This window comes from Salmo salar, chromosome ssa17, assembly GCF_905237065.1.
Source record: "Salmo salar chromosome ssa17, Ssal_v3.1, whole genome shotgun sequence".
NCBI lineage: Eukaryota > Metazoa > Chordata > Actinopteri > Salmoniformes > Salmonidae > Salmo > Salmo salar.
The window spans coordinates 10,189,603-10,201,901 of NC_059458.1; the positions used below are offsets into that span (position 1 = coordinate 10,189,603).

General features: G+C 46.6%; 1 protein-coding gene across 3 annotated transcripts in view; it reads left to right on the top strand.

The window, feature by feature from the left end:
• The first annotated feature begins 11,639 nt into the window (after nucleotides 1-11,639).
• The window catches only part of LOC106575079 (B-cell CLL/lymphoma 9 protein), a 109,437-nt gene continuing 108,777 nt past the window's right edge, over nucleotides 11,640-12,299 (top strand). For 2 of the 3 annotated variants that reach the window (XM_045698780.1, XM_014151238.2), the window contains exon 1: nucleotides 11,641-12,119. The gene's annotated coding sequence lies outside the window, so the exon portion shown is untranslated. Of the gene's footprint in view, nucleotides 12,120-12,299 lie in introns of all 3 variants that reach the window. The other variant, XM_045698781.1, reaches the window with a different exon arrangement.

The following is a 12,299-nucleotide window of genomic DNA, read 5'->3' on the forward strand; positions in this document are numbered from 1 at the left end:
CAGCACATTCAACTATGTAAAGAAAAAAGTATTTAATAAGATTATTTCTTTCATTCAGATCTAGGATGTGTTGTTTAAGTGTTCCCTTTATTTTTTTGAGCAGTATATTTTAAATAAAATGTAAAAATAACAAATAACTAAAGAGCAACAATAAATTAACAGTAGCGAGGCTATATCCTGGGGGTACCGGTACAGAGTCAATGTGTGGGGGCACGGGTTAGTCGAGGTAATTGAGGTAATATGTACATGTAGGTAGTGGAAAAGTGACTATGCATGGATAGTAAACAGAGCGTAGCAGCAGTGTAAAAATGGGGGGACAATGCAAATAGTCAGGGTAGCCATTTGATTAGCTGTTCAGGAGTCTTATGGCTTGGGGGTAGAAGCTGTTAAGAAGCCTTCGCAGAGAGAACAGTCTATGGCTAGGGTTGGAGTTTTTGACAATTTTTAGGGCCTTCCTCTGACACCGCCTGGTATAGAGGTCCTGGATGGCAGGAAGCTTGGCCCCAGTGATGTACTAGGCCGTATGCACTAACCTCTGTAGTGCCTTGCGGTCAGAGGCCGAGCAGTTGCCATACCAGGTGGTGATGCAACCAGTCAGGATGCTCTCGATGGTGCAGCTGTAGAACTTTTTGAGGATCTGAGGGTCCATGCCAAATCTTTTCAGTCTCCGTTGTCGTGCCCTCTTCACAACTGTCTTGGTGTGTTTGGACTATGATAGTTCGTTGGTGATGTGGACACCAAGGAACTTGAAGCTCTCAACTTGCTCCACTACAGCCCCGTCGATGAGAATGGGGGCATGCTCAGTCCTCCTTTTCCTGTAGTCCACAATCATTTCCTTTGTCTTGATCACGTTGAGGGAGATGTAGTTATCCTGGCACCACACTGCCAGGTCTCTGACCTCCTCCCTATAGACTGTCTCATCATTGTGTCGTCAGCAAACTTAATGATGGTGTTGGAGTCGTGCTTGGCCATGCAGTCATGGGTGAACAGGGAGTACAGGAGGGGACTGAGCATCCATCCCTGAGGGGCCCCCGTGTTGAGGATCAGCGTGGCAGATGCGTTGTTGCCTACCCTTACACCTTTTTGGCAGCCTGTCAGGAAGTCCAAGATCCAGTTGCAGACGTAGGTGTTTAGTCCCAAGGGTCCTTAGCTTAGTGATGAGCTTTGAGGGCACTACAGTGTTGAATGCTGAGCTGTAGTCACTGAATAGCATTCTCACATAGGTGTTTCTTTTGTCCAGGTGGGAAAGGGCAGTGTGCAGTACAATAGAGATGTAACGGTCTTCGTCGTCAGATGAAGGGGAAGAGAAATCAGACCAAAATGCAGCGTGGTAAGTGTTCATCATTTTTAATGATAAAACTGAACACTAAATCCGACAAGCAAAACAAAAGAACAACCGAACAGTCCCGTCAGGTGCAAAACACTAAACAGAAATTATCTACCCACAAACCCCAAAGGAAAACAGGCTGCCTAAGTATGATTCCCAATCAGCGACAACGAAGTACAGCTGTCCCTGATTGAGAGCCACACCAGGCCAAAACAAAGAAACACAAAGCATAGAAAAAAGGACATAGAATACCCACCCCAACTCACGCCCTGACCAACCAAAATAGAGACATAAAAGGATCTCTTAAGGTCAGGGCATGACAAGAGATTGCATCATCTGAGGATATGTTGGGGCAGTATGCAAATTGGAGTGGGTCTAGGGTTTCTGGGATAATGGTATTGATGTGAGCCATGACCAACCTTTCGAAGCACTTCATGGCTACAGATGTGAGTGCTACGGGTCGGTAGTCATTTAGGCAGGTTACATTGCCTTGTGAAAGTATTCCCCCCTCTTGGCATGTTGCCTATTTTGTTGCCTTACAACCTGGAATTAAAATAGATTTTTTGGGGGTTTGTATCATTTGATTTACACAACATGCCTACCACTTTGAAGATGCAAAATATATTTTTTGGTGAAACAAACAAGAAATAAGACAAAAAAAACTGAAAACTTGAGCGTGCATAACTATTCACCCCCCCCCCCCCCCAAAAGTCAATAACTTGTAGAACCACATTTTGCAGCAATTACAGCTGCTAATCTCTTGGGACATGTCTCTGTAAGCTTGGCACATCTAGCCACTGGGATTTATGCCCATTCTTCAAGGCAAAACTGCTCCAGCTCCTTCAAGTTGGATTGGTTCCTGCTGGTGTACAGCAATCTTTAAGTCATACCACAGATTCTCAATTGGATTGAGGTCTGGGCTTTGACTAGGCCATTCCAAGACATTTAAATGTTTCCCATTAAACCACTCGAGTTTTGCTTTAGCAGTATGCTTAGGGTCATTGTCCTGCTGGAAGGTGGTCCTCCATCCCAGTCTCAAATCCCTGGAAGACTGAAACAGGTTTCCTTTAAGAATATCCCTGTATTTAGCACCATCTATCATCCTTTCAATTCTGACCATTTTCCCAGTCCCTCCCAATGAAAAACATCCCCACAGCATGATGCTGCCACCACCATGTTTCACTGTGGGGCTGGTGTTCTCGGGGTGATGAGAGGTGTTGGTTTGCACCAGACATAGCGTTTTCCTTGGTGGCCAAAAAGCTCAATTTTAGTCTCATCTGACCAGAGTACCTTCTTCCATATGTTTGGGGAGTCTCCCACATGCCCTTTGGCAACACCAAACGTGTTTGCTTATTTTTTTCTTCATGCAATGTCTTTTTTCTGGCCACTCTTCCATAAAGCCCAGCTCTGTGGAGTGTACGGATTAAAGTTGTCCTATGGACAGATACTCCAATCTCCGCTGTGGAGCTTTGCAGCTCCTTCAGGGTTATCTTTGGTCTCTTTGTTGCCTCACTGATTAATGCCCTCCTTGCCTGGTCCGTGAGTTTTGGTGGGCAGCCCTCTCTTGGCAGGTTTGTTGTGATGCCATATTCTTTCAATTTTTTTATAATGGATTTAGTGGTCCTCTGTGGGATGTTCAAAGTTTCTGATATTTTTTAATAACCAAACCCTTTTTTACATTTAATTTAAAAAAATATAATTTCACCTTTATTTAACCAGGTAGGCTAGTTGAGAACAAGTTCTCATTTACAACTGTGACCTGGCCAAGATAAAGCAAAGCCATTCGACACATACAACAATACGGAGTTACACATGGAATAAACAAACATACAGTCAATAATACAGTAGAAAAAGTCTATATACAAAAATATAAAAAAGATATGCGAAGAAAAATATATATACATGGGACACGACAAGACGAGGACAAATACGTCTGACTGCTACGCCATCTTGGAAGCTGCCTGATCTGTGCTTCTCCACAACTTTGTCCCTGACCTGTTTGGAGAGCTCCTGTCACGCCCTGACCTGAGAGAGACGGTTTGTTTCTCTATGTGGTTAGGTCAGGGTGTGGGGTGGGCATTCTATGGTATCTATTTCTTTGTGTTGAGCCGAGTATGGTTCCTAATCAGAGGCAGCTGTCTATCGTTGTCTCTGATTAGGAATCATACTTAGGCAGCCTTTCCCCACCTGTAGTTGTGGGATCTTATTTTTGTACTGCTTGTTAAGCCTGCAAGACGTGACAGTCGTTATCATTGTTTCTTATTTTGTGTTTAGTGTTCTGATTTAAAATAAATACAAGGATGAACACTTACCACACTGCACCTTGGTCTACTCCTTTTGACTATCTTGACAGAAGATCCCACCACCAAAGGACCAAGCAGCGTGGGCCGGATGACTGGACCTGGGAGGAAATCCTGGATGGGGCAGGACCCTGGACAAGGCCTGGGGAGTATCGCCGCCCGCAGGAGGAGATAGAGGCGGCGAAAGTGGAACGGCGATACTGGGAGGAACAGTCAAGGAAACGGCGGAACCCCGAGAGGCAGCGGCAAAAAATATTTTTTGGGGGGCACACGGGGAGATTGGCGAAGTCGGGGTTGAGACCTGAGCCAACTCCCGGTGCTTACCGTGGGGAGCGAGTGCCCGAGCCAGCACAGTGTTATTCGGTGATGCGCACTGTGTCGCCAGTGCGCAGTCACAGCCCGGTGCGCTCGGTGCCAGCTCCTCACCGTTGCAGTGCTAGAGTTGGCCATCAGCCAGGAAGAAGTGCGCCGGCTCAGCGTATCTGGTCTCCAGTGCGTCTCTTCGGCCCAGCTTATCCTGCGCCTGCTCTACGCACGGTAACCCCCGTTCACCAGCACAGCCCAGTTCATCCTGTACCAGCGCTCCGCCCTTGCTGGGCTAAAATAACCATCCAGCCAGGACGGGGTGTGCCAGCCCTAAGCTCTAGACCTCCAGTGTGCCTCCATGGCCCAGTACCCCCTGTGCCTGCTCTGTGCACCCAGTCTCCTGTGCGTCTCCCCAGTCAAGTGAGACCGGTCCCAGCTCCACGTAGGAAGCCTCCAGTGATGATCAATGGTCCGAAGCCTCCAGTGATAATCCATGGCATGAAGCCTCCAGTGATGATCCATGGCCCAGAGCCTGTAGTGATAATCCATGGCACGAAGCCTCCAGTGATGATCCATGGCCCGGAGCCTGTAGGGATGATCCATGGCATGAAGCCTCCAGTGATGATCCATGGCCCGGAGCCTGTAGGGATGATCCATGGCACGAAGCCTCCAGTGATAATCCATGGCCCGGAGCCTCCAGTGATGATCCATGGCACAAAGCCTCCAGTGATGATCCATGGCACGGAACCTGTAGTGATGATCCATGGCACGGAGCCTGCAGCGACGGTCCCCAGTCCAGAACCTACAGAGACGTTCTCCAGTCCGGAGCCTCCAGCGACGCTCCCCAGTCCGGAGCCTCCAGCGACGCTCCTCAGTCCGGAGCCTCCAGCGACGCTCCCCAGTCCGGAGTCTTCAGCGACGGTCCGCAGCCCCGAGTCTCCAGCGACGGTCTGCAGCCCCGAGTCTTCAGCGACGGTCCGCAGCCCCGAGTCTTCAGCGACGGTCTGCAGCCCCGAGTCTTCAGCAACGGTCTTCAGCGGCGGTCTGCAGCCCAGAGTCTTCAGCGGCGGTCTGCAGCCCAGAGTATTCAGCGGTGGTCTGCAGCCCAGAGTCTTCAGCAGCGGCCTGCAGCCCAGAGTCTTCAGCGGCGGTCGGCAGTTCGAGCCTCCGGCGATGATCCACGGTCTGGTTCCTCCGGCGACACAGAAGCGGAGGGATCAGCGGGCGGTGTGGGGGCTACGCCCCGAACCAGAGCCGCCGCCAAGTATAGATGCCCACCTGGACCCTCCCCTATAGGTTCAGGTTTACGGCCGGGAGTCTGCACCTTTTGGGGGGGTACTGTCACGCCCTGACCTGAGAGAGACGGTTTGTTTCTCAAAGGTGGTTAGGTCAGGGTGTGGGGTGGGCATTCTATGGTGTCTATTTCTTTGTGTTGAGCCGAGTATGGTTCCTAATCAGAGGCAGTTGTCTATCGTTGTCTCTGATTAGGAATCATATTCAGGCAGCCGTTCCCCACCTGTAGTTATGGGATCTTATTTTTGTACTGCTTGTTAATAAGCCTGCAAGACGTGACGGTCTTTATCATTGTTTCTTATTTTGTGTTTAGTGTTCTGATTTAAAATAAATACAAGGATGAACACTTACCACGCTGCACCTTGGTCTACTCCTTTTGACGATCGTGACAGCTCCTTGGTCTTCATGGTGACCCTTGCTTAGTGGTGTTGCAGACTCTGGGGCCTTTCAGAAAAGGTGTATATATACTGAGATCATGTGACAGATTATGTGACACTTAGATTGCACACAGGTGGACTTTATTGAATTAATTATGTGACTTCTGAAGGTAATTGGTGACTCATTCAATACGGAAGTGGTCAGATGACGCAGATGCTAAGCTACAGGATTGCATTGCTAGCACAGACTGAAATATGTTCCGGGATTCTTTCGATGGCATTGAGGAGTACACCACATCAGTCACTGGCTTTATCAATAAATGCATCGATGACGTCCTCCCCACAGTGACCGTACATACACACCCCAACCAGAAGCCATGGATTACAGGCAACATCGCACTGAGCTAAAGGGTAGAGCTGCCGCTTTCAAGGAGCAGGACTCTAACCCAGACGCTTATGAGAAATCCCGCTATGCCCTCCGACGAACCATCAAACAGGCAAAGCGTCAATACAGGACTAAGATTGAATCGTACTACACCGGCCCCGATGCTCGTCGGATGTGGCAGGGCATGCAAACTATTACGGACTGCAAAGGGAAGCACAGACACAAACTATCCAGTGACACGAGCCTACCAGAAGAGCTAAATTACTTCTATGCTCGCTTCGAGGCAAGCAACACTGAAGCATGCATGAGAGCATCAGCTGTTCCAGATGACTGTGTGATCACACTCTCCGTAGCCAATGTGAGTAAGACCTTTAAACAGGTCAATATTCACAAGGCCGCAGGGCCAGACGGATCACCAGGATGTGTACTCTGAGCATGAGCTGATCAACTGGCAAGTGTCTTCACTGACATTTTCAACCTGTCCCTGACCAAGTCTGTAATACCAACATGTTTCCACCATAGTCCCAGTGCCCAAGAACACCAAGGTACAGTGCCATGCAGAAGTATTCACCCCACTTGGCGTTTTTTCTATTTTGTTGCATTACAACCTGTCATTTAAGTGGATTTTTATTTGGATTTCATGTAATGGACATACACACAATAGTCCAAATTGGTGAAGTGAAATGAAAAATATTATTTAAAAAAAAAAAACTGAAAAGTGGTGCGTGGATATGTATTCACCCCCTTTGCTATGCAGCCCCTAAATAACATCTGGTGCAACACTGGTACTTCCTGCTTTAGTTTTTGCTTGTAAGCAGGAATCAGGAAGATAGAGTTATGGTCAGATTTGCCAAATGGAGGGTGGGGAGAGCTTTGTACACTTCTCTGTGTGTGGAGTTAATGTGGTCTAGAGTTTTTTTCCGCTCTGGTTGCACATGTAACATGCTGGTAGAAATGAGGTAAAGCGGATCTAAGTTTCCCGGCATTAAAGTCCCCAGCCACTAGGAGTGCCGGCTCTGGATGTACATTTTCTTGTTCGCTTATGGCCTTATACAGCTCGTTGAGTGAGGTCTTAGTGCCAGCATCGGTTTGTGGTAGTAAATAGACAGCTACGAAAAATATAGATGAAAACTCTCTTGGTAAATGGTGTGGTCTACAGCTTTTCATGAGATACTCTACCTCAGGTGAGCAAAACCTTGAGACTTCCTTAATATTAGATTTCCCACACAAGCTGTTATTTACAAATAGACACAGACCTCTACCCCTTGTCTTGCCGGAGGCAGCCGTTCTATCTTGCCAATGCACCGAAAACCCAGCCAGCTGTATGTTATTATGTCTTCGTTCAGCCACGACTCGGTGAAACATAAGATATTACATTTTACATTTACAGTTTTGAATGTGCCGTTGATAGGATAGTCTTGATCGGAGCTCATCCAGTTTATTATCCAACAATTGCACGTTGGCTAATAGGACTGATGGTAGAGGCGGATTACCCACTCGCCGTCGGATCCTTACAAGGCACCCCGACCTATGTCCCCGATATCGCCGTCTTTTCTTCATGCGAATGACGGTGATTTGGGCCGTGTCCAGTTTCTGAAGTAAATCCTTCTCATCCGACTCGTTAAAGAGGTGAGTAATCGCTGTCCTGATATCCAGAAGCTCTTTTCAGTCATAAGAGACATTGGCAGAAACATTATGTACAAAATAAGTTACAAATAATGCGAAAAAACACACACAATAGCACAATTGGTTAGGAGTCCGTAACATGGCAGCCATCTCTTCCAGCGTCAAAATAAAACAATCAGAGCAAAGTCAAGAACATAATAACGTTTTTATTACACTCAAGTTACTGAATTGTGATCGTTTGTGTTGCCAGTGTGCTTGCGATATTATTTTTGCTATTATGAGCAGAGGCATCATCCCAGCCGCGTAGCCCCCGAGGAATTTAAAAAACATTTTTTATTATGCTCTGTACTTGTCAGTGTTCCAAACGGGGCATTATTTGTCTTTCACCTAAACATGCAAACATCATCAGATAGAATTCATAGCAAGCAGTGAACTGGAATGACATTCACTCTCATGGGATGGGTGGCCAAAAATAACTAACTGATAGCCACACCACAATAAGCCACAAATATGACCACATTGAGGAGTATGTGTTTCTTTGGCTATATGTACTATGCCAATGCCTACTTTATTTGTTCATTTAGCAAACAAGACAGCTCATAATCCAGTGCCTTTATCACAGTCAACACACCTATATTGTAGCTTTAATTACCTTTAAAAATGCAATATTTTCTCTCAGCCTCATGGCAACATGTGTAGAATAGCATGAGATTAGCTATAAAATTGCACATTTTCCTCTCTGCCCCATGGCAAAATGTATAGAATTGTGGGAAATTAGCTTTAAAAATGCTATATTTTCTCCCAGCCTCGTGGCAACATGTGTAGAATAGCATGAGATTAGCTATAAAACTGCACATTTTCCTCTCTGCCCCATGGCAAAATGTATAGAGTTGCGGGAAATTCGCTTTAAAACGGCAACATTTTCTCTCAGTCTCATGGCAAAATGTGTAGAATAGCAGCAGATTACCTATAAAACTGCACATGATTTTCTTTGCCCCATGGCAAAATGTGTAGACTTGCAGGAAGTTAGCTGTACCCCTCCTCCCTCAAAACATATGCAGGCCCACACACCAACACATTTCTTTCTACTCTACTGGGTTATACCAGTTGTATCTCAGACTATATGCCATATAATTTTGATCAATTGTAGGACAAAAATATAATAACAATTTGTTTTATTTTTTATACATAATGAATTCAAATATATTGAATTTAGTCTCCATATGCTTGATGCCATTGACTGTGAGTAAGGGATATGTTTGAGCTATCTCATGTTACATCAGTTTCCAGCCCTCACCAAAGGGAAAAAACATATAGTGAGACAAATCCCAGTCCTACTAGTAGCAGGTACGATTAACACAGGAGTAGTAATGAAACCAAAGGGTAGTCCTACTACTCTGTACAGACCATTAATGTGTAATCCTTGGTGAAAAACTCCTCCCACCTCAAAGTAATGTGCATTGAATACATATGAGATTCTCTCACGCACGTTCAATTAGCAGGTCACTGAGTAATGTTCTAGTAACAGTAGCACAACATTACATATTTTTATGATACACAAAACACTGAGTCACATACAGTACATGTCTATTGAAAATAACAAACGTTCAATGTGACAGTGATCTTCTACCCTTTTCTTTATTGACCCTACCCCTCCCCTCTCCTTCATAGAGGGACACAATATTTCCCCAGCATTCACACAGGTGTTATAAAAACAGAGTTGGTGGTTTGTTAAAACGATACCTCAACATACACATTATAATTGTAGGTTTTTGTGCAGTTCTCGGTTACAGGGAATGAGGAGAGGAAGAAGCAGCAGAGAGGCTTGAGGGAGGAGCACCCCCGCAATACAGCTCACATTGGTTCAACCCAATCTCAGGCATTGCAATACCACCAATTCTCAATGGGATCCTGTCCCCTTGCCCCGCCCCCACCTCCCTCCCCATTTTGGGTCAGTTGCTGGTATATTTAACCCTTTGCTTACCCAGCTACTCATTCAGATTCTGTATTGGAGATATCTAGCACCAAATACATCACTCAGACATTGTCAATACCATTTACTGTTATTTGTTCATAGATGTAGGCCTGTTAGTGACAGCATACAGTTTCCCTTTCCTCTTCTGATGTTGAGGTTTTAGTCTAAACCCTCCTTCAGAAAGGAGTGATAAAATAGTGACATGAGAAATGAATACACAGTGAATAACTATAAATAGTACTGAGTGGATGTGCAGGGGTACGAGGTGATTGTGGTAGCTATGTACATATAGGTAGGGGTAAAGTGACTAGGCAAAAAAAGTGATAATAGACAGTAGCAGCAGCGTATGTGGTGAGTGTGAAAGTGTGTGAATGTTTATGTGTGGCGTCAGTACGCACATGTGCACATGTTACTGTATGTAGCGGTGTGTGTGTGTGTGTGTGTGTGTGTGTGTGTGTGTGTGTCTGTCTGTGTATGTGGGTGTTGGGGTGTCAGTGTAAGTATGTGTGAGTGTGCGGGAAGAGTTCTGTGTGTGTGCATAGAGTTAGTGCAAGAGAGCTAGTGCAAAAAATGATCCGTCCAGGTAGCCATTTGATCAGCTATTTAACAGTCTTGTTTAGCGGTCATGGCTGGGGGGTAAAGCTGTTCAGGGTCCTGTTGGTTCCAGATTTGCTGCATCAGTACTGCTTGCTGTGCAGTAGCAGAGAGAACATTCTATGATTTGGGTGGCTGGAGTCTTTGACAATTTTTTGGGCCTTCCTTTGACACTGCCTGGTATAGAGGTCCTGGATGTCAGGGAGCTCGGCCCCAGTTTTGTACTCGGCTGTACTTACCAACCTCCGTATCGCCTTGCGGTCGGGTGCCTTGCACTTGCCGTACGAAGCGGTGATGCAGCCAGTCAAGCCAGTCCTAACCCCGTGTGTCAGCGCGGTCAATTTGTTGTTGCCTACCCTCACCGCCTAGGGGTTGCCCGCCAGGAAGTCCAGGATCCAGGGTTCTGAGCTTGGTGATGAGCTTGGAGGTGTTGAATGCTGAGCTGTAGTCAATGAACAGCATTCTGACGTAGGTGTTCCTTTTGTCCATGTGGGTCAGGGCAGTGTGGAGTGCGATAGAGATGGCATCATCTGTGGATCTGTTGGGGCGGTCCAGGGTGTCTGGGATGATGGTGTTGATGTGAGCCATAACCAGCCTTTTCAAAGCATTTCATGGCTATAGATGTGAGTGCTACGGGGCAATAGTCATTTAGACAGGTTACGTTGGCGTTCTTTGGCACGGAGACTATGATGGTCTGCTTGAAACAAGTTGGTAGCAGCATGAAGCTGCATGTGACGCAAAATGGTCAAGGCCAGTGAGGTGATTTGAAAGCTGAGGGTAAACCGACTACGTACCTGTATGATAAAGATACCGCTGTGCAGTTGTCACAATCATAAAACATATAACCGCAAAATAATGGGGTTTTAGTGATAAACACAAAGTTTCTCAGGATTTATTTGTTAATCTGTCTGGCTGCCATCTGTGTCTGTCAATCGCAAACACCATAATCCCACAGACCCACACACTCACTTTATGGGTCAGTTTCTGTGGGTTGAAGCTGACTTTTACTTTTACCTAAGTTTGGTGCTCATGGTTCATTGTTCCAAAGCCAACACCTTCCCCCTGCTCTAGTCTCCACTAATACCCCCCCCCCACACACACACACCTCTGTTCTCAGGCCAGGCATGAGGACAGATCCTATCCAACACCCCACCTTTCTCTCTTTCCCTCACTCTCCCTTGCCCTCTTTCTATGTAGGTGCCTCTCCGATTCTCCCTCAGTCTGAATTGACAATGTTTTATCCTACCCTCCCCTCTCAATGTGATTTTTCACCTGTGAAAGTGGGGAGCAGTATGGTGCCTGTGCAATCCTCTGGTGTGTGTGTGTGTGTGAGCAGGTCAGAGACTGGGAGGCTTACACGCCGAACGAGAGAGAGGGAGAGGAGGGGCGACCTGAATAGTGGGGGATAAAGAGCGAGTGGCAGAGAGGACAGAGACGGAGGGAGAAAGGGGTGTTTGTAAGGGTAGATGTCTGTGAGTGTGTGTGCGTGCGTGTGTGTGTGTGGGGGCTGTCTTGTTTGCAGCTTGTCAGCAATTGCTTGAGACAAGCTTCCCCTCCACCATGTGTGAAAGCTACTTGGCGTGAATGCTCGGACTGTACCAAGTGGCGGCGACTCATAAGGGGGGAGCTGCAAGAAAAACAGATCCACGCAGAGACAATAGGCCCCTGAAGTGTTCCCCCCAAGTTGCTTTGATGTTGTCCTAGTGTCTAGATGCTAGAGGGGACCAGGGGTTGTGAGGAGGAAGAAGTCTTTGTGTGTACTTTTTCACCGCCCAGGACAAAAGAGTGGGGAGTAAGAAGCCCAAAGAGAAGAAAAAACACCAAACAAATGAAACCAAAGCGCTCCTCTAGATGTTTTGTGTCCGCGCTAGTGGGGAAGCGAGGGAAGGAGAGAGCGAGTGAGGAGAAGAGAGCTGCAGCAGCACAGGCTGATTGGGTGAGTAGTCTCTGTGTGTGTTCCTTCAGCTTTGGTTGTTTTCTATTTCCAGGGGTTAGTTGTATTTAGGGGTTAGTGGGGGTGGAGGCTGGAGTTGGGAAGCTACTGGGTGAATTGCATGGTGTTGGTGTACCCCCCCATCAAAGCACAAATCAGGATTTTTTTTTTTAACACCACTGT